This window comes from Lissotriton vulgaris, chromosome 12 (genome assembly GCF_964263255.1).
Source record: "Lissotriton vulgaris chromosome 12, aLisVul1.2, whole genome shotgun sequence".
Lineage (NCBI taxonomy): Eukaryota > Metazoa > Chordata > Amphibia > Caudata > Salamandridae > Lissotriton > Lissotriton vulgaris.
The window spans coordinates 723372459-723399184 of record NC_141700.1 but is presented as its reverse complement, the minus strand read 5'-3'; the positions used below and the strand labels follow the sequence as shown (position 1 = coordinate 723399184).

The 26726-nt window shown below is 45.2% G+C and overlaps 7 non-coding genes across 7 annotated transcripts; 2 read left to right on the top strand and 5 right to left on the bottom strand.

The window, feature by feature from the left end:
- Positions 1 to 6006: 6006 nt before the first annotated feature.
- TRNAP-CGG (transfer RNA proline (anticodon CGG)) lies at positions 6007 to 6078 on the bottom strand. Its single transcript has one exon. It is a non-coding gene; the product is annotated as a tRNA-Pro (tRNA).
- Positions 6079 to 6928: 850 nt separating this feature from the next.
- Positions 6929 to 7010, top strand: TRNAS-GCU (transfer RNA serine (anticodon GCU)). The gene has a single exon. It is a non-coding gene; the product is annotated as a tRNA-Ser (tRNA).
- A 712-nt stretch (positions 7011 to 7722) lies between these two features.
- Positions 7723 to 7796, bottom strand: TRNAN-GUU (transfer RNA asparagine (anticodon GUU)). The gene has a single exon. It is a non-coding gene; the product is annotated as a tRNA-Asn (tRNA).
- A 3521-nt stretch (positions 7797 to 11317) lies between these two features.
- TRNAG-GCC (transfer RNA glycine (anticodon GCC)) lies at positions 11318 to 11388 on the bottom strand. The gene has a single exon. It is a non-coding gene; the product is annotated as a tRNA-Gly (tRNA).
- A 1001-nt stretch (positions 11389 to 12389) lies between these two features.
- On the bottom strand, positions 12390 to 12461 carry TRNAG-UCC (transfer RNA glycine (anticodon UCC)). Its single transcript has one exon. It is a non-coding gene; the product is annotated as a tRNA-Gly (tRNA).
- Positions 12462 to 23325: 10864 nt separating this feature from the next.
- On the top strand, positions 23326 to 23399 carry TRNAN-GUU (transfer RNA asparagine (anticodon GUU)). Its single transcript has one exon. It is a non-coding gene; the product is annotated as a tRNA-Asn (tRNA).
- Positions 23400 to 24439: 1040 nt separating this feature from the next.
- TRNAS-GCU (transfer RNA serine (anticodon GCU)) lies at positions 24440 to 24521 on the bottom strand. The gene has a single exon. It is a non-coding gene; the product is annotated as a tRNA-Ser (tRNA).
- Between the last annotated feature and the right edge of the window lie 2205 nt (positions 24522 to 26726).

The following is a 26726-nucleotide window of genomic DNA, read 5'->3' as shown; positions in this document are numbered from 1 at the left end:
CACTACGGTACCTACGTCTTGCAAATTGAATCTGTATTCTAGTGGATGTACTGGAGTGTAGGACTTTTTTACGTGCAGAAAGTGCCCTAGTGCAGTTTGCAACAAACCATCCGGGGGAGCCCTTAACTGTATTACGACGGATTCTCACCAAAAGCTCCTTAATACAAGAGCAGATTTTATTAAAAGATCTAAGGACAGAAGTTGGGTCTTCTTCTGAAGATAGACATGTATTAATTTCCTTAAGGGTACTAGTTATCAGGCTTTTTGTAAAATTTTCTGGGATTACCTTCTCCCACTTGATACAAAACCCATTTTGTTGCCCAAGGATAGGATTCAAGTCATAATAAGTGAGATTAGTTTGGGCTTGATTACTAGAGTCGAAATTATAGGTAACCGAAATAGGATAATGGGCACTCATACCAGTAATAACGGTCTCCCAGTTAGTTGCAAAGGCAGCATATCGGGATGAAAAGAGTGCAAAATATATAATTGATTTTGCTCCCCTACCATTAAAGGTTGGACTAAATATTTTAGGTGGGGTACAAAGCTCATTAGTAAAGGCTAAGGAGTGATCTCCCATTATGTTATTCAATAGATCCCCAATCTTTGTGTGGGAGAAATGGTGGAATATCGCCCCTTGATTTTCATCCTCCAAACCACACACCCTCTGTGAGCTCTTTGAGCATATGGAACAATTAAAATCACCTACCCATATAACGGCCAAGTCACCTATTAAGGTTTCTTCAATGGTATTAAGGGTAGCTGAACATTTTTTGATAACCTTCTCTACTTCTAGTAGGGGGATATTATTGTAGAAATGTATTATAACTACATTTTTTTGAGAGCCCCAGGATGTAATAAAAATTTGGTAGTAGTTATTATCTATATAGCTTTTTAAGACAGTTGGACCAGTGGTGATTGATAGGTACAGGGATAAACCTCCCTTTGGTCTACCTCTTCTACTAGGTATAGCTGGAGTAGAAAACGTTTTGTAACCCAAAAGGTGGAGTTCTTCAATTGCCCATGTTTCCTGCACGGCAATGATAGAGTGGGTCATTGTTATTAACTGCCAGTTCGTATCATTGCTTTTTCCAGCAAGACCCGCCACATTCCAGGTAATAATCGAACCTGGAATTTCCCTGGTTGAAGGAGATAGTGGATCATTTGAGGGAGCTGACATCAAATCAATTATGCTAGTTTGGAGAGAAGGACCGGTTATATCTCTCGTATTATCTCTGGGTTCAGGGTGAACTAGTAGTTGTTCACCTGGAGGATGTGATTTAAGTTGAGGGTTTATCTCACAAGTGGTTCCCTCGGCACGTTAGTCTATACCCTCTAGGCCTAGGAGAGCATGGAATCTGTTTGTTAATGAGGGTGGATATTGGTAAGCCTCTTGGGTTCTCTGATATTGACTCTCCCGTTGATGTTTGGGTAGTATCAATGTCCTCGGGTAGAAGTAATTTAATTGCTCAAGCTGTATCCCCAGGTTCTCATTTTCCTGATACCAGTCATTTAGATAGTTCATGACTCTATAGTCTTTAAAGTTGATTATTATTACATCTCCACTAATGTCCTTCGGTCTCACACCCAACCATTTAGTCCTTCTCACATGCAATATCTCTCCACTAATGTTTGGGGGAAGGGGTCTATTCCTTTTTAACCAGTATATGGTTTTGTTTTTGAGACTCCTAAAGTCCTCATATTGACCTGGAAGTAATTCAGGAACCCCCATCAGCACAGCAACGTAGGGGGCTGATTCAGGTGGAAGCGTAAATTGGATCTCTCGTCGAATTCTATTTTCTGCTCTACTTTGGGTAGTTGAGTTATTATTACCCGGTTTAGGAATATCCTTATTTTTAACCACATTACCATCTATTCTGCCATTATTTCCACCATTAGAGTCACTGTTTTCTGAAACAACCATCGTGCTTTTAACCCCACTAGTTTTTGAGCCCGATTGACTTAGAGATAGAGATGGGGGATCGTTAAGAGCCAACTCAGGCTGTAGCTGTTGTATAATTTTTGCATTTACAGAAATGTTTTTTGTTTTTTTTTGCCCTTTAGTTGTTTTAATATAAGGTCTATGATGTTTTTTTCTGAAAAGCTGGTGGGATGGTAACTTTCCTACATGCTGTGTTCTTAGTCTGCTGTTTGGTAAGTTCCCTTGTGAGTTCTACATTGGTTTGGGTTGTACTTTCTAATTCTCCTAGCTTTTCTGTGATGATTTTTAACCTGTGTACTATGGATAATATTAATGATTTAATCAGATGCTCAAAGTTCCCAACCAATTCTTTAATTAAAGGGGATTGTACTATATCGTTATCCTGCCTTTTGTCTTGTTTGATGTCCGTTCTTTTTCTATGTTATTGACATTCCCTTCTTTGGTATACATTTTCTTCCTAGACTTAGCGCTTCTACCTTGAAACATATCCCCCCTCGTTTCCTCTTTCTACGTGCAACCTGACTTTTAGAGATTATGGGTGAAAGGGTAAGTGGTTGAGATACCATCAGTGGGGTACCTTCCAATGAAGTCTCTAAAGGCGTTTCATTTTCTAATAAATCTATTGTGGGATTGGGTAAGAGATTCTGTTCCCGTAATTGAAGGGGGATGCTAATATCACCTTCTTTATCTCTGCCGTCAAGTTGATGTAGGGGGGACCTACCCTTGCTAGTTACCCCCAATGAGGCACTGGTGTCTTTGGCCAATGGTGGCGAAACTGCCGTGGAGTGCAGGAAGGATAATTCCAGAATACTAGTATCCTTTTGGGAATGTTGTGCATGTGTTACAGGGGGCATAGGTGGGAGGGATAGAAATGATGGTAATAGATACGAGTCCTGGGTATTATTAGTTGTACCCGATAGATTGATCAAGGAAAGCGGGGGCTGTGACCCCACGGGTAACGAGAAACGTCTCTCGGTCTGCTCAACTGCGGTAGTCACAACTCCAATAGTCCTTTGGAGCATACGGTCGATTGCTGTTAAAGAGTGCGTGTTGGACTTAGCATGTTTAGCAGGTTTTGAGGAGGGCATATTGAAGGTTAAAGGAGGGCTGAGGAAGCACAGAGAACCAAAAAACTAAAGTATGCGGTTCTTACTGGGTGCTACAGAGGAGTCCTACAATGGAATCAGCATCATTCGAGGGCCAAGGGGGGTGGCTCAGCCCGGCCTCCTTCAGCCCCCGAACAACCACAAAACGGCCCGCCCTTTGCCCGGGCTTAGCCCGGCGGGTCCCGCGCGCGTTCCTGCGACGCGGGGAGTGCACGCAATTTCAAGCGCCTCCGGTGGCGGGAGATGACGTTGGCGGCTCCTGCCGCAATGCCCCTAGGGAGTTATAGTCATCCTCACTGAGGCCGCAGAGATGGTATGCGGCGGCAGGAGGACTTCCAGCAACAATGGCGGTGTCAATGGCGTCTCGGGCAGCAGGACCACAGAGTGCAGAATAACGCCCCAAAAGCAAGATGAGCTGATTTTTTTTCTCAATGTGAACCCCCCACAGCCAACAGAACCTACTAAGTAAGTTCCCCAGGTAATATTGCTTCAAAGCTGCCCTGGTAGTATTCCTGAGAACAGCGGGCAGTGCGATGGTGGCCCAGTGGTGCACAACCTCTTTAGAAACATTTTGGGCAATTGCACACATTTGTTCATATGTTGATTAATTAATTTATTAGTTTTACAAATTAAGCACTGCTAATAGAAACTCCTGTTCTATATAGCACTCAGAGAAAATAGAAGGGAAACTCCTTGGAAAGAGGTGGAGGGGCAAGTGGGCGGACACTTGATTTCGCCCAGGGTGCAGGCTAACTTAGCAAAGGCGGCCTCTGTCCCCACATGGACACACAGGCTGCATCACGCTCTTGTAAACGTAACTTCCATCACCTTGAGCCTGTACCTGCTACTCCCATCGAGCAGTCCTCTTCCCACCAGTGGACATTAAGAACCAACCGTCAGATCCAGGGGTGCCACATAAAAGCAACTAGTGGGCGTGCTTCCCTGCAGATAAAGATGTATAAATAGAAGTTTTGCACCAACATTTCACTTAGGATAGGTGTTTAACTGTTTGACGCCCAGCCGTCCCTTGCACGTTCTTCTGCCTGCACCTGTATGCTCTTAAATGTGCATATTAACAAACAGGATCTGGGGCTGAGCTGCCAGTGTGCACAGCACACAGCAGGGTGTTTCTTGTGAGTGACTCACACTGTGCAGTGAGTTGGGCACAGTGTTTAACATCCTGTATTCCTGTACATCCTGTTTTCTTTCTCTGACTCACCCGGGCTGGTGCAATCCTCTCTCCTAGTAATTCTCTGCCATCAATAATGAGTGTTCTAACCAGAGGTGTGTTCACACACTTACCAGAGGTGTGTACTCTTACCCATTGTGAAGGCTACTGCATCAACAGGCAGTAGCTGTGGCCCCATAGCTCAGGGGTCAGAGCTCTGGTCTTGTAAACCAGTGGTCGCGTGACTAAATCTCGCTACGGCCTCTTCATCCGATTTTATCAAAAATAAATACCAATATCTTTTTTAATAGGGGATATCGATAGACATATTCCTTTCAGGCTATGCCACTTGAGCTCAGCAGTGCTGCAGCAATGTCCACTTTGGACCAGGACTGGAGCCCCTCAAATAAAAGGAAAAGGTAAATACCCTTCTCCCCAAGCAAGGTATTTGTTGTATCCATGATAAACCTTATGATATGGAATTTTAATAAAAAATGAACAGCTAGTTTGCCAGGAAGGGGCTGCTGACCTCCCCCTCTCTACATCCACGGGGGACAGCGGTCACCTGCAGGGCACCTTCTGCTCACAAGGTCATTTTGGGCATCTAGGGCCAAGTTACATTTCTTTATTTTGCCTGAACACAGTGACATTTTTAGGTCGAGCCTGAGCAGCACATGAGCTGCTCTGCAAGGCATGCTGTATTGAAGTAGGGGCTTGAAGCTCCGCCCACTCTCCACCCATATTTTTTATTGGCTTGTGTCATTGTCCACTGTAAACTGTGGCTGTTCATTTGTCGTAAGGCTTAGTAGTCCCTCCTTAGTACCGCCTTGTCTCATTGTGTAACATCCGATGGCGACACCCCCTGTTACGTGTGTTGTTTTTTGGTAGGCTTTAATTACATCCTCCGAGCACCATCTTCTCCAATAGCTGTGTCCTGCCAGGTGTTGCAGGCAGGACACGCTCTCTCCTAACGCTTTTAAAAAAATTATAGTGTGCATTTGCAATGCAATAGGTCTCGCATTTGCAAGAGTTTAAGCTATTGACATTGTACATGGCAATGACTTTTATTTATGTGCACTGCTTGCAGGTTTTCAATGCACATAAATAAAAAACATTGTCATTTAGAATGCCAATAGCTCTAACTCTTGCAAATGCGAGACTATTGCATTGCAAATGCTTGTTTTACTTGTTTTTCCAGGAGTGCTTCAGTCTGCCTCTTTTTTAAATAAACAGTCCCTGTTTACACAGCTCTGCCATTCAAGGTGGTTCCTCTGCATTGAAATGTTTTGCTGAAAAGTTTTATTCTCAAAGACTATGGACTATTTTCACTAAGAGCACTAATCCGTGGATGACTCTCCTTTCGGATAATACACAATAATCAATATTATGGACTCAAATTAATGTTTTCAGTGCTTTGAACTAACGAAAGAAGAAGTGTTTGTGTTTAAAGCCACGAAACAGTTTACCGCTTAGGAAGGAAGTGCTTATTACTGTCTTTGCCCAGTAATTAAACTGATAAACGACGGCTAAAAAAACAAAAAAAGGAAATATATTCCATAAAATAATTTCCCAACTCACGTAAAGCATGTAATTTGCCCACCGTTTTATTTATAACTGTATAATTCATTAAAAAAAATGAACTCCACTGTAGAATGTAAAACGCGTTTTTATGCAGAGTAGGAGTGAGGGTTGTTTACAGATGTAATCGGAAAGGGTTAAAATCAATATAAAAACAATATAAAGGATTTAGATCAATATAAAAGTAATAAAAGGAAGAGGCTAATAAAATAGGGCTCGTCCGGGATTTGAACCCGGGACCTCTCGCACCCGAAGCGAGAATCATACCCCTAGACCAACGAGCCATTGCATTTATCATTCTGTGTGACTTTTCCACATGTGTAAAAGATGTGCTGTACAACAGGTACGATTTTGATTGTTCTTAGGTACAGTCTGGTTAATTTCTGTAAGTGACTCGGAGAGGGTGAACAACGTTGCTGTCTTTTAGCACCAAGATCAGTGTCACTGTTGCCTCTCAGCCACAGGGCGAGTGTGATCGATGGTCCGGGCGACTGGACTGGGACATTTGCATAACTGCCTCTCAATGAGAGCTACACATTGGCTTTTAGGTCACACGGCCAATGGGAACATTGTATCTCAGGGACAACACTTCCTCTCAGGGACAGATTCACACATTTTTTATTGCACTGCACCGTGCCCGCTTGTCGATAGGTTTAGTGACGAGTGTTTTCCACTGGCTGTGACCTGACTGCAATCCCAGTGCTAAGATCAGTCGTACCACTTCCTGTCGGTGTTATCACTGCCTGTAGTGACGGACCAGGGTGCCTCCGTCAATGACTTTTACGAATCAGCTACCAACATCACCGGGGCTCAGCGACATCATGTACTTCTAGACTAGAGGATCAGCAATCCTAACCACACTAATATCACCCCGACTAACACACTCGGACCGGCTTCATTTCCAGCAGGTGAACTGCCACGAATCACCAACAACCTCCAGATAGACAAGGGAGGAGGGGGGGGGGGTGGGGGGGGACTGCACCCGCCACTGCAGGGATTTTTCCTCCTGTGAGACCACCCTGCTCAGTGTTGTAGCTGCGTCTACCGCGTTTCACTAAATACTTCTATGGAAAATTCAGTCCCATGTGGCACGTCCACAAATAAAAAAGTTTGATAGAAGTCATTATACATCAGGACGAGGTGGCCGAGTGGTTAAGGCGATGGACTGCTAATCCATTGTGCTCTGCACGCGTGGGTTCGAATCCCACCCTCGTCGGTGTTCTTTTGACAATCGCTTTATATAGAAATTAGAACTCGTTTCCACCGTTTCTCTCGATACGACCCGACACCTTGCAATATCATGTAACTGGGGACATCGCCTGATTTCTCTCTGCCTGAAACATACAAATCACCTGACTGGCAGTGTCATCTGTTGCTCATGTAAAGCACTCCAATGCGAACTGCATCCATCATTTAAATCCTCCTTTAGCTTCAGCATCAGTACGGGGGGAAGAGGGTTCAGTGCATTCAACTATGCAACCCCCCACGGACGTCTTAACCTTTCGCATATTCTGCAGACCAATTCAATCTTCTCGTTTTCACTCTGGCCTCAATTCCTTCTCTACTGAGGATTTATTAGTCCATTTTAAACTTGTTTTGCACTTGTCAATCTTTCCTTTACCATTTTTGCACTTAAGGAGCTATGTTTCTAGCCGGTGGCAATTCCATTAATGGCCTCGAGATGTCGCTGTGCTACACCCTTATACTGTCACTATATGTCTCATAATGCAGCCAGGAGCTGTCCTGCAGCTGCAATATTATGGACAATTTGCTCCTCACGCGAATTCCAATCGACCAGTTGAAAGTTTACATTCGCACTCATCTTTACCTTCAGGAGAAGGGTAGTTTTAAATATACCTTGGAAATGTAAAGAAATGATGTTTGTATCTGAAGCTAAGGTACAATTAAAATAAATAAATAAAAGAGCACGTCCCTGGGTGGGCTTGAACCACCAACCTTTCGGTTAACAGCCGAACGCGCTAACCGATTGCGCCACAGAGACTACTATCACCAAACTATGCTCTCATGAAAAAAATGTGGTACGTGTGCACTGAAACATCATTGTGTGTGTATGTGACTTGTTCGCTGCACGACTCCAAATATGGGCCAACCTGATGCACACAGCCCTGGTCCTGCTAAAAGGAGAACAGTCCAGCTCAAACCAACAGGCCACATCTGCACTGAACTCGACCACAAGCCAATTTATTTGTTGTGTCTAGAATATATAGTTGTATAGAAGCTTCGGTCGTGATGTGGCACAGACCTGCGTCTGGATAAACTGGACCAGTTACAGCTTGGACCGCACCTGTGAGGAGCAGTTTAAGTTCTGTGGCTCAAAGAGCAAATGCTGCCCTCATGGTCACTGTGGCCAGAGCAGCAGAATCAATGACAATTTGCCCAGGACCCACCAGCTGACGACTAATACATATTAATTTGTTGTCACACAGTGTAGGGCTTATTTATGAGCCCTTGAGTCACTTTTGTGCCGCACCAGCGGCGTCAATAATGTACCTTCCTGCACCATATTTACAAAGTGACGCATCTAGGTAGATGTATCACTTTGTAAAACCCTGCGCCACATTATACCTGCGCCAGGTATAATGTATGCAGGGGGGGCGTTCCAACGCAAGTAAAGGTCATAGAAGTGACGCTGTGAAATCTATACGATTTCACTGCGCCACTTCTAGGACGCAAATGGGTCAATATCTTACGCCTGACCCATGGCAGGCGTAAGACTGACGCAGGCACATTTCACAATGGACTTGCCTACGTGTAATGACCCATTGCTAGAGTTGCATCACCTTTGTGAAACACTCCAGCAATGAGACATTTTTGCGCCTGCAGATACGTCACAAATACTGACGTATCTGTAACTCCCTGCGACAAGATGCATCATACTGTAAATATGACGCATCATTGGTGTCGCAAGGAGGGCGCAATGAAAAATGGCGCATCACTGTTTTCTCACAGCGATGCGTCACTTTTCGTAAATGAGGCTATATCTCTAACGAAACACACAAGGAAAAGCATGATTGTGAGTTGCACCGGCTTGCTTTATTGATCACCACAAACTGCGGTTTCAGATAGCTCAATGGGTTAAGGCATCTGATCAATAATACTGTTAATAGATCTCAGGTAGTAGGTTTGAATGATAAAACAGCGTGAAGGGTTAACTTGTCTTATTCATTTTATTGCCTGCAACCAGCTTGTATTCCATGTCAGATAGCTCAACAACATTACCCAGTTTTTGCAGGTGACCTTGTTCACAAATCAAATCATGGTCAATAAAATTCAGAGGCTTTCGTCCTCTCCAAAACCTTTGCATCTGACCTAAAGAACATATATTTCAGTCCTGTCAGATTTTAACCCAATCTTCCATTCTATTGCTAATAATGTGGTTTCATTGATTTAGGAAGTTGTAATAATCACTTATTAAGTTCCCAAAAAACAATTGTCCTTAATGCTTTCTTGTTTGCTGTATTAATGGCCGTTTTACTGTAATTATTCCAGGGTTCGAAGTGGGAGGGATCTGAGGGGCATGAAGTGTCCATACTTTTTTAATTTTAGAAAGACAGTTCCCAACTTTTTGTGAAAAAACGACCACCCGGGGATGGTTAATTCCGGCAGTTCACCCTGTACCATGTAAATATGCTCTTTATTTAAAAACAAAATTACTGAAATAAAAAAAAGAAAAAAAAAAAAGAAATGCTTCAGCTAAAGTTCAAAATAACACTAAAGCACACAGTAGTTATTAAAAAAATAATAACACTTGATAAGAACAAAGTATAAACACTTCTTTGTTGATTCAATGAAGTGTCTCCATTAATTATTCCAGAAAACAACAAGCTGATGAGAGACAACACAAAAGAATAACAATGGGTTATGACTCACAAAGAAGAGTTCGTTTGCAGGTGTTGTTGGTTTCCGATGCAAGTCCTTTATTTGAAACAAGCCTGTGACAAGTTCCTAAAATCACAATGAATTAGAAAAATGCATCCAGACCATGATAAGCCGATGCATCAATATGCAGTCTTGTATCCGCGTAAAAGTCCCACCAGGACAGTGGGGATTTTTTGATTTTTATTAGCTAGTGTGTGCTGGGGTGTTATTTTGAAGTTTTATTCATAATGTTCACACAGTACGGAATATTGGCACCTAGGGTGGCTGGGTGTTGTCACCACGCGAGCACCATAATTGTACTATCTATGTTCTTTCCTGATCATCAACTGTGATGCAAGTTACAACAACAAACTGATTCCTGTTCTGTAAATAATTTGATACTGTTATTTGATCTGCAGACAATTGGCTTAGCCACCCTCTTTTATGTTTTAATGCTTCAGCTAAAGTGTAAGGCAGGGAGTCTCCTGTGCTGTGAAACTGATGGAGCGGCAGATAGCTAAACAAGCCTTCCTGCCAGGGTGCCTGCTGCCGGAAAGAAATATAAATGTGCACAACTAGTCAATCTGCAGATGTAAAGGGAGAGTGGAAGCGGGTATTGACTTTATTTGATGGAACTACTTGAATCTTCCCAATGACACAGAATTATTCTTTGTGATAGGTATTTTAAGGGAGCTGTCAGCTAAATGATGAAGTGTGTGTTTTTAAGAGACAGTAATAAAAAAGCTGCTTCTTGATGACACACATTTATTATTTTTGAGTGGTATTGTGAGTGAGCTACCAGCCTAGCTGTGTTATATGTGCTTTTAAAGACAGCTATAAAAAAAAACTGCACTACATATACTTCTGGTATTACTAAGATCTATATTTTGGAACCACTTTATTATCTTTAACTTTTTCGCACATTTTGAAGAAACTTATATTACGTTCTGTGTAATACAAGTTTAAAATAATGAGGTATATGTACACAGTGCTTTATGTCCCAGACAGGGACCTTGTAGCGCTAAATATACACAAGTCACTATTCTACGTGGCACCAACCAGGATTCAATTCTGTGGCTCGCTGGTGCAGTTTTTTCACTATCATATAGGTGTCATAATGCTCAATACCGCATTTCCCACGGATTATCCTACATTGCATCAGTTTCCCATTTGAACTCTGTATTATTTTATAAGTAGTTACCTGAAGGTGAAAGACCAAAAAATGTACAGATTATTTTATTTTTTTAGCCACGCCTTTGACCGCACCCCTACCCTTCCTCACCCTGCTCCCATTGTGCACAGCATCACAGTTCATTCCCATACGTTTTTTAAATGCACTTCGACCACTGAATTATTCATATATCAAGCCCATCATACACAGGAACACATCTTTGTAAACGGGTCCATCATATGTTTCCACAGACTGAGCTACAGACGTGGCATAATGGGTTGAACATTTCCATATGAAACACCAGGGGGCGGTGGCGGGAGACCCTGCTGCGGCTTCGAATGAATGGTTCAAGTGAGCTGTTCTCGGTCACACATGATGCAAGAAGCTCTGTTGGCATAAACATATCTTTGGGTTTATTTACAATTTGTAAAATATTTCAAGAGTTTTCAGGAACATTTCACAAAAATAACAGTTGCATTGGCCGGGAATCGAACCCGGGCCTCCCGCGTGGCAGGCGAGAATTCTACCACTGAACCACCAATGCTTCATATAAGTTCATGTGTGTGAGAGGTTATCGATGTAATAATGAAATCGGTGCGACCCTCAGGTGGTATGCTTTCTTAATTTATATTTGCTGCACCATTATTGTACATGATTCAGAAGAAGCTGTCACGTGACACATAGTGAGTCAAGGGCTTCTTACCAACCTGGCACCTGTAGTCGAACTCGGCTTTCTATCCAAATGCATTTGACAGAGAGACTTTTTTTTAACACGCAAAAAATGTTAACAGGGAAACTACAATTTCCAGAATGCATTTTTTTGTTGGGAAAAACAGGACCGTTGGAGGCAGATCAGCTCAATCAGCTCAAGGGGTCATTTTGCAGCTGTGCGAGGTTTCCCCCTCAGCCCAACCCTTTCCAGTCTCTGCTCTCAGGGTCTGCACGACTTTGAGAACACATCTCTGCTCCGCTCTGCTCTGGTGGTCGCCCCATCCCGAGACAACTAACCAAAATATCTTCAGCACACGTCACGTCAGCAGTACTTACGGTTCCTGCTTATGTCCCCTTCTGGGGAGACATGCCAACACTATGCAAACGTGCCACATCCATGTTTAGGAAACTTTGGGCTCTGCATGATGAATTATTACATACGCGCTAGTCTGATTGCACATCATCTGTAACATAACATCACTCAAATATGGATTCCGCATCCACCGGGTAAACTCAGAGCCCGCCACCACCATCAACGCGTCGGAAAGTACACCTTAGCAAAACAAAAGGGACAGATTACACAGCAAAGTTCCGGGTTCCAAAGTGGCTTCATTTTAGCCGAAAGAAACCCGCTGTCTACAAAACGCCCCTTGTCTCTCACAGCTGAGACCTCGCATTTTTAGGACACCACTTTGTATGTTCAACAGCAAAGCTTGAATACAAGTTTGCATGCGTAAGGGCAAATAAGATTCGGAATTAAAGAAACCAGCTTGCATATTTAATAGCAAAGTTTTGAATTTTAAAAAAGGTATATTTAAAAACAAAATTCAGATATGCGTTGGCCGGGAATCGAACCCGGGTCAACTGCTTGGAAGGCAGCTATGCTCACCACTATACCACCAACGCCTGTGTGATTGAGTGCTGTTACAACAAGTTGATAAAGCTAGTACAGGTGAAGTAGGACAGTGACTTTAAAGTGATTAGGAATGAATCAGAGGAAACACAACAGATAAAAAAGTCAATTTCTTCAAATGCTACAAATCTGAATCCAGGAGCGTCATGAAGGACCCCCCCCCCCATCCCCCTCTCCTGCTTTAACATCTACCACAAGAGGTGGCTTCTTTATGGGTTCCTCTGTCATCAATCTAATATAAAAGTTCAATCTTAACAATAAAAAGAAGAAAACAAGGGGTTGAAATAAAAGGGAAAAAAGGATCGATGTATAAGTGGCTGGATGAGATGGTTGAAATGATGGTGGGTACAAGGAAGGGTCGCTGAGTGGGTGAAAGCTTGATGGGTGAAAGAATGGTAGAGTGGGAGAAATAATACACGCATGGATGGGTGGGTAAAAGGATTAATGGAATCAACGGATGGGATGGTGAAAGGATGGTTGGGTGGATGAAAAAATGGGCGAATGAAAGGATCCCTGGATAAGTGAGTGAAAGAATAGGTAGATGAAAGAATAGATGGATGTGTGTGAAAGGATGGGAGGATGAAGGAATACATAGAAGGGAGGGTGAAAAGATGGATGGGTGGGTGAGAAAATGGGTAGACGAGTGGGTGACTATTATGGACACTAAAGATACTGGGGCCCAGCATGTTATTCTGGACTTCCGCGGGCCGCATATTGTCTGGTTGCTTAGGACGAAGTAGTCTTCGAGGAAGTTCACTAAAGAGAAAAGGCAGCACCAACAGTCAGGAAGTGGTGAGTAGAGCCAATGGAAATTAACTGAATTTGTGGGCATTGGAGTAAGGGCTGGAGTAAGGAGGAAACTGCTTAGGAAAATGCATTGGTCAGCTGAAAAGAGTAACCCCAGGGCATCCAGAAATCTAAGACCCCCAAAAAAGGACTAACCAGGTGAAAGCTGAAGACCATGGGTCTGAGCATACCCCTTTCTGCTGAGATGCCTTGGAAATCCTAATCAGATATCCAGCCCTCCCCGTTAGTTTAAGACATTGCCCCATTCGTGCAGAAACATTTTGGGGAAAAATCCAGACTCAAGTCATTGGGCAGTTTATCCCTACGCAATGCACGCCGACAGGCAGAAAAGAAATGGCGTAGATGCTATTCAGAGTTGGATAAAAAATTGTTGAAAGTGGAACAGGCAAAATATAAAGGAGCCATCGCCAAAGCCAAGGCACACTTCTATGCCACTACTATTCTTCAGTACCCTAACAGTACCAAAACCCTTTTTAATATCATAAGGGATTTCTCACATCCCACCTGTACGAGTAATAAGGTGGTCGCTACTCAAGAACTATGCAATGAGATCGCGATCTACTTTGAGGAAAAGATCGCTAAAATTGTGGGGGGGCTGAAGGAGGAAAGGGACAGCTGCAAAGATGCAGTGGCACAGGCAGAAGAAGAGGAACCTCTACCAATATTGTCATCACTGGAAAATTTCACCCCTCTTACAGAGGAGCTCTTTTTCAGTCTGGCCCAGAATGTGTCATCTGGGTCACCTCTAGACCCCCTTCCGCACAGGATCTGGAAGGAATATGGGCCAGAGCTGTTCCCCTGGATGCATCAGATTTGTCGCCAATCTCTTGAGGAAGGCACAGTGCCGGATGCATGGAAGCAGGCAGTGGTTACTCCCCTGCTCAAAAAGCCATCGCTGGACCCTACGATTCCGGCGCATTTTAGGCCCATATCCCTCCTGCCCTACCCGATAAAAATTGTGGAAAAGGTGGTCAGTAGGTCCCTGTCAGGATATCTGGAAGACAACTACCTGTTGGATAAGGACCAATTTGGCTTCCGCCCAGGCCACGGAACAGAAACTGCATTGGCAACCATGTTGGACACCCTTCGAATGCGAGCCGACAATGGCAATTCCTCAGTCCTGGTGCTGTTGGACATGTCGGCCGCATTCGACACGGTTAGCCATGTAGTGCTGCTAAGTAGGCTGGAAAAACTGGGCGTGAAGGGCAAGGCCCTGAGGTGGATACAATCCTATCTGACAGGTAGACAACAAGTGGTGACCCTAGCACCCTTTTCATCTCCCAAGTCCCTGGTCAGTCACGGAGTACCTCAAGGCTCCTCGATCAGCCCTATTCTCTTTAATCTGGACAGAAGTGGCGCTCCAGATATACTCCCTGAGTCTTGAATTTAATCTAAGGGCAGTGAATGGGAGGACTTCCTCGGATAGGGGGGCAGCCCATACCTACAATAGACCAGGGCACACCTCTAGGCTGGATTATATTCTAATAGATGTGTGCTTATGGTCTTATGTAAGGGATATGCAGGTGGTCCCTTCGACAGAAAGTGATCACAACTCACTCTCCCTAAAAAAGGAACAATGGTGGCAACCCTTAAGGAGGGCCAACATCAACCTGGCACCTGTACCACTAGATGAATCTGAAGTCTCCCCATGTGGTAGAAGAATTAAATGGGCGAAACTGGTTTTATCTGAGGCAAAGGCTGGGGAAATTCAATCCCATCTTAACCGTGCGGTAACATCTCTCGGAACCTCCCTAGAAGGGGTGGGTAAAGCGAGTGGGTTATTTGTCTCCCTGATTGAAGCCTTAACCAGCGTGTTTACCCTGTACTCTAAAAAGCCGGGCAGTACAGGAAATAAAAAACCTGTTGAGGGGTGGTACAACCAACCAAGCATGTATGGGCTGTAAGGCAAAGTTAGTTGAGGCAGTCAAATCCAAACCCCAAAGTGTGATCCAGGAAGCAAGGGAGGCCTATAAAAAGTCCCTTAATTTGGCCAAAAGGGAGTGGGAAGATAAATATTGGGAGGACCTACTCCAGGCTAGTAAAATCAGGGATTCAGGGGTCTTCTGGAATCTCATAAGTAAGCGGAGCAAATCCGAAGCAGCCATGAGACCCTGCAACATCCCGGCTCAAAGCTGGGTAAAACACTTTGGCTCTTTGTACCTACCACCAGATGGGGATCTGTCTGTGGGGAGGGACCTCACACTAGCAATTGAACCTCATGCCTATGACCTCTTCACTCCCCTAGAGATCGAGGGGGTTATAGGCTGGGTAGCACCGCGCAAGGCACCGGGCCCGGACGGCCTTCCGGGTGACCTCATGAGGGCTTACCCAGCGGAATGGGGAAGGATCATAGCAGCTCTCCTGAATGATATCATGAGGGGAGGAGTAGTGCCAGAATCCTGGAAAGGGGCGGTGGTTGTCCCTATTTATAAAAAAGGGTGTAGGGAAACCCCGGGCAACTATCGCCCCATAAGTCTGATAGACTCCACCCAAAAGATAGCTGGTAAAGCTATCCTTGGTAGGATCCTCCATTGGGTGGAGGAGAATAAAATCCTATCAGACTTTCAGGCAGGTTTCCGGGCTGGTATGGGGACTATAGAGCAGGTGTTTAGGCTGTCCCTTCTGGGGTGGAAGGTGGTGGAACTAGGCAAGGGTAGTCTTTACTTAGCCTTTATAGACCTGAAGACACCCTTTGACCTAGTTCCCTGGGAAGAGCTTTGGAGGGTTCTTCATGAGTTGGGATTACCACCTTACATCTTGTCCCTTCTCATAAGCCTTCATGCCCACACCTTTGCACAGGTCCGCTGGGGTAAAAACGGAGAGCTCACTGAGAAGATTCCAGTGTCCAGGGGCGTAAGACAGGGCTGCGTCTTGGCACCCACCCTTTTCTCCTTATATCTGAACGGGGTGGTAAAACATCTTCAACAAGAACCAGCCGACGCCCCCTGTCTTGGAGGTGTCCGCATCCCAACCCTGCTTTTTGCGGATGACACGCTCCTGATCTCGAAGACCCCACAAGGCCTGCAGAAACTATTAACACGATTCCAGGAGTTCTGTGATGCAAAAGGGCTAATAATAAATGTGGACAAAACGAAATACTTAGTTGTTAATCCACCTAAAAAATTGGGACGCCCACCCACACTCAACTCTATCCCCCTAGAGAAAGTAGCGGAATTCGACTACCTCGGTATCCGGATTACGGATAGGATGACTTGGGCAAACCACATTGAAAAAATGGTCCTTAACCACAGGAGAGTAGGAGGAGCTCTCATGAGGGAATACAGAGCCTCAACCAGGAGATCACTTACCCCAGTACTCGACATCTACAAGGCTAAAGTAGCAACATCAGCCTTGTACGGGGCAGAACTGTGGGGCCACTGCCGACTGGATGCCCTAGTCATAGCAGAGAGCAAGCTTTTAAAATCCTTCATCTCTGTTCCACTGAGCACACCATCAGTACCAGTGAGGATGGACATGGGATGTAAAAACATCAAGGATCAGGCCCAGCTTCGCCCGCTCTTGTTGTGGACACGGATCTGGAGGAGCGAAGAATTAAAATCCTATGCTGACGCCCTGGGAGATATAATGAGCCAGGGGGGTTGGGCTAAGATAAAATGGTTAAATGACACCAAAAAGCTATTGGAGAATATCGGACTAGGAGATTGCTGGTCATCCCGTTCAGCTCCTCCAAAAGAAGTTGTCAAGGCGCTTTATTGGAAATGGACTGCGGAGCGTCTAATCACAAGCTCCAACCACTGCAGGTCCACCGCCGCCTTTTTACAAATTAAAGACACTGTGGCCATTGAACCCTACCTGGACTTGATCACTCTCCCCTTCGACCGAGCACTTTATTTTAAATTTAGAGTTGGTTCCCTCCCGCTAGGTGCTCTGGTATCGAAATGGTCATCAGCGGCCCGTACTTCTCCCAACTGTGCATGTTGCCCGAGTAAGGTTGAGTCCATTGCGCATGTTTTATTTGAATGCCCGGACTATGCAAGGCCGAGGAGCATCTGGCTGAAACCACTCTGCCGAAATATGGGCACACGCAGTCATTTAGTAGCCTTGCGTATCCTAAGCACGGACACTTCCCCCCCCATTGTGTGCGGAGTAGCTAAATTTTTAAAGCAGTTTTGGCTCATTCGATGTAAGAGATTGTCAGTAGCTGTTTAATTCTCTTTTTAGCTAATTTATCAACGGTATTTTTTATCTTTTTATCTCTTTTAATATTCATACTGACTTCTTGTGGTAATGATTTTTTTGTACATTGTATTGATTGTATTATAAATGTGCTTACAAGATATCTCTGCATATCGAATAAAAGCTTATGACTGACTGACTGACTTTAATCTTTATCTGCAGCCCCTGATCCCCATGATTAAATCCTTCGGCATAGATTTGATAAACTATGCCGATGATACACAACTGGTGTTCTCCTTAGAAGGAAGACAGGCGGTGAGCATGGAGACATTTCAGAACTGCATGAGCAGGGTCTCCAGGTGGCTGACCATAAACTCCCTTCAGTTTAATGAGGGGAAGACAGAGGTTGTCTATTGCTCGTCAGCCAAACTGAGTCAACAACCTTCCCACGAGATCAGGCTTGCGCCGGGAGCTGAACCTTGTATCCCAGTTAAAACCGTGCGCAATCTAGGGGTACTGTTTGATGCGGATCTCCAAATGACCTCCCAGACCAATAAAACCATCAGTGTCTGCTTTGGATTGTTGAAAGCACTCAGACAGATTGTGCCCCTTCTGCCTGATGAGTCCAGGCCATTAGTAGTTAGGAGTGTGATCCTGGCCAGACTGGACTACTGTAACTCTCTATATCTAGGGGCCCCCCTATACATCCTACAGGGGCTCCAGAGGGTCCAGTCTATAGCGGCCAAGCTGGCACTCAAAAGACCTCGCAGCTCCTCCACTACGTTGGCGCTAAGAGATCTACATTGGCTGCCAATCGGGAGTAGAGTTGTTTTTAAATCCTTATGTATTGTGTACAGAGCCCTGCACAACACGGGACCTATCCCTCTACAGGAAAGGCTCTCCGGGTATAGGCCCTCCAGATCCCTGCGCTCCTCTAGCCAGAGTCTGGCAGCTACTACCAGGATCAGGAGGTCGAGGATGGGAGGCAGAGCCTTTTGCATCTCTGCCTCTAGGCTGTGGAACAAGCTTCCCCAGAACATCAGACAAATTGGCACACTACTGGGTTTCAGAAAGAGCCTGAAAACATGGCTATTCGCCAAAGTCTAATCCCCGTGACTTTATTTAATAGATCCGGTGGCTGTTCTACATGTCTTGACAGCTAGTGTATTGTAGTACCATCTGACTACTTCCTGTTTGGGCGCCAGGATACCCGTAGGGTGACAGTTGCGCGTTACAAATAATAAATACAATACAATACAATACAGTTTACCATTAACAATTGGAAGCAAGTGCAAGATTTTCGGATCTAATCAATCTTTTACCTGTAGGCAATGTAGCGCCTTGACTTTCTTCTTCCCCAAGACTGTGGTCTTTAGGCGCATCGGCTACGCTTTTAGAATTCCCCTCCACCTTGAAATCTGCAGGGCCGAGGTATCCAAGTCTCTGGAAGGTCAGTGTTTAACCGATAGGTTGGTTGCTTTGAATAGTAGGTTTACTGATAATGTCGATTTTGAAGGCCATCCTTTATCAAGCCAATCTTGCCAGCTCCTCATTTCAAACATTGGCCCTTCAGCTGTTTCCGGGGTGTCTGTGTTGGACATGACGCGTGGAATGTGTTCAATTTTAAGCGCCTCCGGGCTCGGGAAATTGCGTGAGCGGCTGGTGCCGCTGTGCCCCCTGGGGATTGCAGTCCTCCTCTCGGTGGCCGCGATGCTGTGAAATGCGGCATGGACACAAGAGGCTGTCCGAGGCTGTAATCGGATGCTGGCAAACAAGGGTTCTGCAAGATTGCCCAGGTACGTTGAGGGAGACACACTGATTACATATTTATCTCTCTGGTTATTGCAGTAACTACCTGATATCTGTTAACAGTATTATGGACCAGGTGCCTTAACCCGTGAAGCTATCTTAAAACATAGTCTGTTTGTGATAATTGAAGTAAGATGGTGCAACTTACAATCATATTTTTCCTTATGGTCGATTTCTTTAGAGTCATACTGTGTAAAAATGAATCAATGTGTATTAGTAATCAGCTGGTGGGCCATAGGCACATTATCATTGTTATGTTATGTTGTTATGTTAATTTATTTCTTCTATAGCGCACGGCTACTCCGAGGAGCATCCCGGCGCTTTGGTGAAGAAAATCAGCAGGTGAAGCAACAACATAACAACTAAAATGCAGACAGAGAAAGGAAAAAGAACTATTTGGTAAAAAGCCACATTTTAAGGTCTTTCCTAAAAGCAAGAAGACTGGGAGCCTGTTTTAGGGAAAGTGGTAGTTCGTTCCAAGCCTTCAGGGCTAGGTAACGGAAAGACCGACCACCCATTCTTGCACGCCTAATGGCCGGGACTGTCATCTTGGACAAGCAGGATGACCTCAAGGTCCTGCTAGGTACATATCGGGAGAGACGTTTCCCTATGTACTTAGGGCCAGTGCCATGTAAAGCTTTGAAAGCAAATGTCAGGCTTTTGAAAAGAATTCTCTTTGCGATCGGTAACCAGTGTAAGGTGTTCAATAGGACAGTGGCACCTGCTCTTCTCGGGAGTCCATAAATGGCACGGGCTGCCGAGTTCTGGACTACTTGCAAACGGGTCAAAAGATATTTTGGTAGACCCAAGAAAAGAACGTTTGCGTAGTCCAGTCGAGATCCGATCAAGGCCTGGACAATTATCTTCCTATGCTGAAGAGACACTAAAGGAAGAAATTTCCTCAGCATCCGTAAAATGCTGAAGCATTTACCTGAAAGGCACGAAATATGCGGCCCAAAGGACAGTTCACTGTCCACAATCACTCCCAAGTTCTTAGCCTTGAGAGACACATTGTCAGGGGGAAACATATCTTGTGGCCACCAAGGTTTCCAGTCAGGTTCAAGGGCGCATCTAAAAAAGAGCAGTTCCGACTTATCGGAATTGCACTTTAAGCCATTGCACCTAAACCACTCAAAGACCGCACCCAGGCAATCCCTGATCTGTATGCCGTCGAATGACCCACCCCTATCACATGTGAATAGGAGCTGGGTGTCATCGGCGTAAGATACGATCTGCGACTACCGCCAGAGGGGCCATAAAGATGTTAAAAAGCATGGGGCTGAGAATGGAGCCCTGAGGAACCCCCCACCTCTAGCGGAGCCATATCAGCAGAGAAAGGGGGCGCCCAGATCGTTTGCCGACGGTCGGCCAGAAAAGATTTAAGCCAATTCCACACCGTTCCTCGAAGGCCGCACTCCCAGAGTCTTGCAAGGAGGCGATTGTGAGGAATGGTGTAGAAAGCCGCCGACAAATCAAGCATTACCAACATGGCTCTTCCCCCAGAGTCGAGTACTTCCCTGATGGCATCAGTGACCTCGAGTAGAGCCGACTCCGTGCTAAAATTAGCACGGAAACCAGATTGCGCTGCGTGCAACAGATCATTTCCTTCGATGAAACTGGAAATCGTCCGATGCACGAATCTCTCTGTCACTTTCGCCAGAGCAGGGAGAAGGGAGATAGGCCTGTAGTTGGCATGGATGAGGGGGTCTAAGGTAGGTTTCTTTATCAGTGGTAGGATCATGGCACGCTTCCATGCCTGCGGGACCACACCTGTAGACAGGGAGGAGTTCAAAAGGGGGTTCAGCTCCCTTGACTCTGCTCCTCGTGGCTTCTCATGTCATGAGGGCAATGGTTGCTCATTGGACCACAGGACTTAAAGTGCTCCATCTGGTGTGGTCCAACCAGAAGGAAGCTGGGCCAGTTTATCCAGATGCAGGCCCTGTGCCATATCACAAGACACTTCTCACTAATAGGTTGGCTTGTGGTCAAGTTCTAAGCAGATGTGGCCTGCTGGTTTGAGCAGGACTGTTCTTATTTGAGCAGGACCAGGGTTGGTCCATGTTTGGAGTGGATCAGTGAGCAAATAAACACCGAAATGCTGGATTGGGGCCCAATATAACAGTGGCTGAGCTTAATACACACATTCAACCCTTCACTTTGTGATTTTTCTCAATGAAACACACCAAATGTGATGGGTTTGCCCAGACTAAAGCTGTACCTCACTCATGAGGCCCAACAAGGCTGAAAACAAACACTGATGATTGTGAACGTTTCAGAGGGTCGAGACTTGGTCCTTTGGTCTGGATTGTTCCTGATGGAGCAGGGCCAAGACCTGTTACCTAAGTTTGGTTCCATCCTTGGAGGGATGCAGTGAGCGAAAAAATATGGAATTACCAGTGGCTGACATTAATTCAATCACCTCAGCTATTATTTTTTGGTTTTTTTTGTAATTATTTAACATCACTCTTGCCTCTGAACCTTACCAGTGTTGGCTCAGAGACTGAAATCTGTACTTTGATCCAGGCAATAGCTTACAATTGTAATGGTACTGGTCGTTTGATCCAGTCAGCTATTCGTGCATGGACATAATTCGGGCCCAGCACACCTGGAAAACCTACCGTTAGGCAACATTCATTAGAAGCATCCATTTATGCCAGAGACAGGAAAAATAAAGTTCTTCTCCTGAAAGAGCTAGAATGATGGGAAACTAAAAGAAATGTTAATTCACAGGGCACGCACCCTCTTTTGCTCTACCAAAAATATCCACACATCATTTCTTGAGAAGCTTATGTGTTTGTAGCAATGCTTAGTGCCCATCTCCGAGTTTTTATCCTTCATGAGCCATCTGCACACCTGGGAAGATGGATCCTGTATCGCTTATTCCCAAAAAATAGTTGATACCATGCATAACCTTGGTGTCGCTCTAATGACACTTAGCATCACCTATGATGCGGACACAGCCGCAGACTTTAATTTCCTCAGGTTCTGGACTTTGACATATCTGATTAACTGCCTGTCTCCTGGTTGCATCAAAACCATCAACATGCCACCTTCCTGACTACAGTTTGTGGTAAATTGAATAGGCTAGGCGAAAAATGTTGCTATACCAGTATGATCTCACATACTTTCCGGCATTCACATTATTCATTGTTGCATAAAATGTCTGAAATTATGCCAACAGGCACGTTGTGTAATTTTGCCTCACTCTTCCAAAGCTTTGCATTATTTATATAAAAAGGAAATTACACACATTTGACACACCCCTAGAATTGAATCCACTACCTGAGAAACTAGTCAGTATATGGGCCAGAAACCTGTCCAAGATCAGCCATGTCATATATGCTCTGGCACACTCGTGCAGCTCTGCACACCTTCGAATACTGCACTGGCACTGCAACCCCCCTACCCCTGTCAGAAAGCCCAGCTAACTATTTGCTAATCTAGATTGGCGAGCAATAAATCCTGCACAGATGAATCTCTCCTGAAATGTTGACGAGCCCTGGAAAGGTGCTTAAGGAAATCAGACCTCCCCATTGACCACACAACATGCTGGCCTTATGATTGGGCCAGCAGGGGTGCCCCTCCACCAATCCCTTCCACCTCCTCCTGTATAGCCAGACTTCTTCACCCAAGGAGTATTAAAGGGGCTACCAACAACCACACCCTTCACCCCATCCCCATCTCCTGTGGCCATTTCTAGTGATTGTGCGACGACTGCAAGGTATCTCTGAGGCAAAAGAGACAAGGTTGGGCCTGAGATCTCAACATCTGACATTCATGAGACCCCCCAGTGAGAGGTTGAGTCACCTTCATAAAATTCATTGAAGTCCAATTACCCCTCGAATTGAAACCTGCAATGACAAAGCCAACAAACAAACTGTGCTGGGGCTTTACTGGCAAGCAACGTATGTTAACAATAACTAACTTAAATCCAAAAATGTCCCCCAGCATCTACAGAAAAACACCTTTACAACCTACCCACTGAATAACCCTCTCTGCTGAACATGAAGACTAGGTCATATACATTCCATCCTATCGTGTTTGTGGTTTAACTGGGATTATCAAGCCCAGTGAGTCCAACGGTTGTTACCCGCTATATCACCAGTCTCTGTGGCGCAATCGGTTAGCGCGTTCGGCTGTTAACCGAAAGGTTGGTGGTTCGAGCCCACCCAGGGACGAGTTTGATTTTACCGCACCTGAACTTCAGATGCAAATGTGGTTTCTTTATATTTCCAAGTTACATTTCAAACCGCACAAACGAAAGTAAAATTTCACGCGATCAAATATTGATGCAAAAAGAAGAATTCCACACCTTTATTCACTGTGATTTGCGCGGGGAGGAAATTAAAAACGAAATAAACAGCTGGGTGACAGCTCCTGATTGCATTACGAGGCTTATGGTGACAGTATGAGCAGGAACCCCCAAACGGTGAGTTTTATGTATAATCTCAGTCTGATTCACAGCTTGTGTTACCTGGAGCTGTCTATTGTTTGCAGGTCGCCTGGCGTTCCAAGGCATGGGCTTTCGGGACATTACATATTGGGTGTAGCACAGCGACATCTCGAGGCCATGTGTGGAATTGGCAGCTGATAAGGCTGATAATGAGTGCATCATTACAAAACACGGTAAAAATAAGATTGACAATTAAGTACACAATGAGTAAAAAAAATAGGGGTGATCACGTTGGCAGTCGGTAGAACAATGAATGGAAGAGGGAGAGAAAATTAAGCTACTGGAATAACTTGGAAACAACTATGGGAGCACGTTTGAGTCTGGGCGTTTACTAACATACTGGGATTCTGAGCAAATCACTTTATCTCCTCGTGACTTAAAATGAATGTGTCATGTGGAACGTAACTATGGTGTTCATGCCATGCGCTCCAAACACTGCGGGCTGACTTTGCGATTGGCGCTATAAGCAGTTTACTTGCAGTCTTTTTTTTATACATAGAGCGAACTATTTACAAGTGGATTAGAGCGCCTTACATGATGTTACATTACACAAGATCAGAATTTTTGGTTGTTTCATGCACAGGTTAAGTAATTTGGCCAGAATCACAGGACATTCATTGCAAGGTGTTTAAAACACCGCTTTAAAGGAATGACGGAATTAATCTTCAGTGTCGTAGTTGAGGAGCGAGAACAGTAAGTACTATTTTCTTTCTAGGAAACGTGAAAAGTAGCAGCAGGTTTAAACATTTTTACAGGAAAAATAGTCGACGAGAGTGAGATTCGAACCCACGCGTGCAGAGCACAATGGATTAGCAGTCCATCGCCTTAACCACTCGGCCACCTCGTCCTCTTCTGTTTAAGTCTATCAGCTCTGTTTGTTGTTTTTAGCTCAGCGTGGATTGGGGCTCTGTATAGTGTTATTTACTGAAATAAAGTAGTGCGCCAAGAAGAAACCTGATGTTCTCAATGAATAAAAACAAACATCCAGTACCATGGTGTAGCACACCTCTTGAGTAAAAAAAAAATCTGCCAGAAGGGTTTTCATAATTCGTGGCAACGGACATGCTGAAACTAGGGTGAACAACTGGCATGGGTGCAAACCCAGGACAAAAATTCAGGACAGAATGGCAAAATACTAGGGCAAAAATTTGGGACAAAACATACGTTTCACAGACATATCAGAGGAGCGGCACAATAATATATAAGTAAGTAAATAGACAACCAAAATAAATACAAGTCAAAATACATTTATATAAGGTTGAGACAATCGTGCACTTTGTAGCGTTGTTGGTAAGGCTCGCGCTAGCGCCCGCGGCCCCGCGACGCTAATAAACACAGGAGCCGGTATTCTAGTTCACACGTGGCTCCAGACTGCCGTGCGGTAGCCACGCCTCTTTATTTATACCCTCCAGCGTCTGACGTCACGCGTCACAGCTGGGGCACTCCGGCGGCGTGGGTGCGCTAGACCGCTACCCCACACCCTGGAACACAACGTTCCTTCTAAACTTTATCAAAACAGTGAAATCTCAAAGTTACAGTAGATTACAAAAAGAAAACAATGGATCTGTTACCAGTCTGCCAGTGTTTCATTCATGATGTCGCTACACCAGGTAGTCAGCTAGCTGGGAGGAGGGTGCTGGGTTTTTCCGCAACCCATATCTGGACAGTCCTCCTCTGGGCATTGCCGTCTCTGGTGTCCCCCAGATTGGGGTGCTGTTTCCTCTGCCCGGTGATGGTAAGCTCGATATATTACCCCCGGGGGTGGCCGGAAACTGCTGAGGGTCTTGTTCCATCCGGTTTTCATCTTCTGAGAAATATGGATCAGTCTCGGATTCCTCTCCTCTCTGGGGGCTCGAGCTGGATTGATCTAAGTTACTCTCTAGACCAGGCAGTGTGCTGTGGTGTGCTTTCTTAAAGAACGAGATATCCCTGGTGACTGTTTCGGCTCCCCTTTGGGCAGTCACCATGATGCCGGTCCGGCGAGTGACAGTCCACGGTTGGTGTTCGAATGGGAGTCGGAACTTGCTTCCTGGTTAGCGATCTTTGACGTACACCTGGTCGCTTGGTTGAATATTGGACTCTCTGGCTCCTCATCATTTGCTGGCTTGATCGTTGGAGCGAGTCCGGTTCGCTAGGGCTTTCTCCTTACTTGCTTGTTCAGGAAACCACTTTGAGTGGTTCGGAATTGTGTATTTTACTATCCGGCCCATGGTTGATGCACCTGGCGCAGCCTCCGTAGTGACATGTGGGGTCACTCTCAAGAAGCTGTAAATGGCTTTCTTAGGGGTGACCCGTCTGCGAGGGCTATGCGGATGGTCATATTGAGTGTGCGCATGAACCTCTCTACCTCCCCGTTGGCTTGGGGCCAGCATGGAGTTATTTTGCGGTGATGGATTCCCCAGCTCTTTAGGTATTCTGCGAACTCTTGACCGTGAAATGGGGACCATTGTCCGTCTTGACCACTTCGAAGATGCCATGAGTGGCAATAGTTTTTTCAAATTTAGCGATGACCTCCGTGGCCGTTTGGCTTCCTATAATCTCTACCTCTGGGTACTTGGTGAAATCATCAATGATCACCAATGCGTATCGTCCATCAGGGAGGTGCCCAAAGTCGGCACGTGCAGCTGACGGTGGAAGAGCAGAGGCTAGAGACGGAAATGGTTCTAGCGCATGCGAGGATGGTGGAGGCGGAGAGGGCCTTCGCCAGGGAGAGAGTAGCTCAGGTGGGTAGGTTGTCCCCTAAGAGTGGTTTTTGTGGTCTGGATTCACCAGTGATGGTGGGATTCAGTGGTGGCAGCGAGAGTAGTTCCAGTGCAGGGAGTCCCACTCCCAGATCCCATGAGATGGCGCCTGATTCCCAGGAAGAGGGGGACGGGTGAGTGTTCAGGGGCAGGGGAAAATTGTCCTGCCAGTTCTGGGGTGAGTTTGCAGAGGAGTGTTTGACTGCATTGGAGGATTGGGTATTAAGTAGAGCAGTGGAGGATTGGGAAGGGCTGTGCTATGCAGTTATCAAGGAGCACATGCTAAGGAGTTGTTTTCCAAAGTTGCGTCA